Source organism: Mastomys coucha, unplaced genomic scaffold (assembly GCF_008632895.1).
Source record: "Mastomys coucha isolate ucsf_1 unplaced genomic scaffold, UCSF_Mcou_1 pScaffold7, whole genome shotgun sequence".
In the NCBI taxonomy this organism is placed as follows: Eukaryota; Metazoa; Chordata; class Mammalia; order Rodentia; family Muridae; genus Mastomys; species Mastomys coucha.
Genome location: NW_022196913.1, coordinates 102176983 through 102179129, shown reverse-complemented (window position 1 = coordinate 102179129; position 2147 = coordinate 102176983).

Sequence of the window (2147 nt, the reverse complement as noted above, 5' to 3'; positions counted from 1 at the left end):
CTCTCTCTGTGTTTGAGATAGGGTTTCTCTATTTTAGCTCTTCCTGTCTTGAAACTCACTCTGTAGACCAAACTTGGTCTCAAACTGGCCTCAGATCTGCCTGACTCTACCGCCCAAGTGCTGGGATTAAAGGCATGTGCCACCATCACCCAGTGAGATGAGACTGTTTTTACCCAGTTCCCGGCTACTATGTGCATGCCTAAAATGTATACGTTTGTTCATTTTAGCCTGTTTGGCTCAGGCTGGCCCCAGACTGCCTATGGAGCCAAGCATAACCCTGAGTGTCTGACTCTGGGATTACAAATGTTGACCCTACGTGTTTTATGCAGTGCTGAGGTTCAAACCCAAAGCTTTGTTGTACAAGGTGAGCATCTCCCAGCTGAGCTATGCCTCCTTCCCAGCCTATACTTTTTAATAATTTATAACAGCTTCTCTGCAACATAATTAATAGACAGTTTATTCAAAGTGCACCTTTAAGTGGGTTTAGTATTTTCAAAGAGTTGGGCAGCCATCACCACCCTTAAGTGAAGAATGTTTTTTATCACCCAAGGAAGATACCTTGGGCCCATTAGCAGCCAGTCATTCCCATTTTCTCCAGCCATGGATAATACACATAGCCAATCTCTTCAGGGAATTTCATATTATACATTCTGTGATTGGCTCCCTTGGTATATACTATCTCCTAGGTTGATCCATGATGTTCCAATTCTTGTTTTCTTTTTGAAACAGAGTCTGGCTAGACATTACAGGCTAACTTTAAACTTGCCAATCCTCCTACCCCTGCCTCCCAGTGCTGGGATTACAGAAGCACACCATTTCTCTTTTCATTGCTAAAGACTCTTCCACCATGCCTGTGGCTACACTCCATCAGGGGTTTGTTGTTAGATTGATTGATTGATTGATTGATTGATTGATTGTTTTTCTGAGTCCTGTTTTGGCTGTGACGAACTATGCAGCTGGGAACCCTTGTGTGATGTTTTGCATGGGCTCTCTCTTCATTACTTGTATTTGTCTATTGTGCCTTGAAATGGAGTCGGTGGTTCATGGGGTAGTTGCATGTGTGGCCTTCTGAGGACCCGGTCAGGATGTTTTCGAAAGCAGCCACCCTGATTTCCACTCCAGCAGCGATGCAGGAGGCTTCCCATTTCTCGGTGTCCTCACCCACACTGGGTTTCTATTTTTATAACAGCCATCCTAAAAAGGGTACAATGATCTCTCGCGGTGGTTTTCATTTGCATTTCCCAGAAGACTTAGGATGCTGGGCACATTTGCAGATCTTTGAAGGAAGAGGTTTTCAGATCCTTTACCCATGTTTGAAAATTTCAGCTGTATTATTTTGTTGTTTTTTTTTCCGGCTTGGGGGTGGGGGTAGGGGGGTTATGTTTCTCTTGTTTGATTTGGGGCTTTGGTTAGTTGGTTGGTTGGTTGGTTGGTTTTTTGGCTTTTGGGGATGGGACTGTGTAACTTAGCCTGGCCTCAAAGTCATGTAGCTCCCCTGCCTTAGCCTTCAAAGTGCTATGACTATAAGCATGGCCAGCTTGTCTGTTTTTAAATTCTAGACAAGTCCTTATCAGCTGGAAGATTGACCGATTATTTTTTTTCTGCCATTTTGTAGACTGCATTTCTCTTGTTCTCTTCAGACCGCTGATTCCCTTTTCAGAGAGAGGAACTTTCTGAGCTTGGAGAGGCTGGGCAGGTCATCTAGGACCTGTGCAGTGGTCCTTGGCTTCAGTCCTGAAATGAGTAGTGTTTGGCTAAGTTAAGATGCGGGCTCTGGATTCCCACGAATGTCGTGATGGTTCTTTATCTGTAGCTGTCACAGAATCCCTAAGGTCAGGTAATTTGTAAAGAAGAGGCATTTATCTGTTCTTAGAAGTCCAATTACATGAGGCCAGATCTGCTTGGCATGAGATGGGCTTGCTTCCTGCCTTATAACATGTTGAGATACCCTGAAGCACTAGAGACTTAGTAAGAAGCCACTTCCTTAGTAATTCATTGATGCATTTATGAAGGCGGAGGCGCACCACCACTTCATCTCCCAAAGGTCCTGCCTTCAGAAGCCATTCTCAACAAATGGCTGTCTCCTCTTCAAAGCTGAGCAGGCACAGGCAACTTACCTGACTCATCTGATCCCTGGGTTTTCTTTT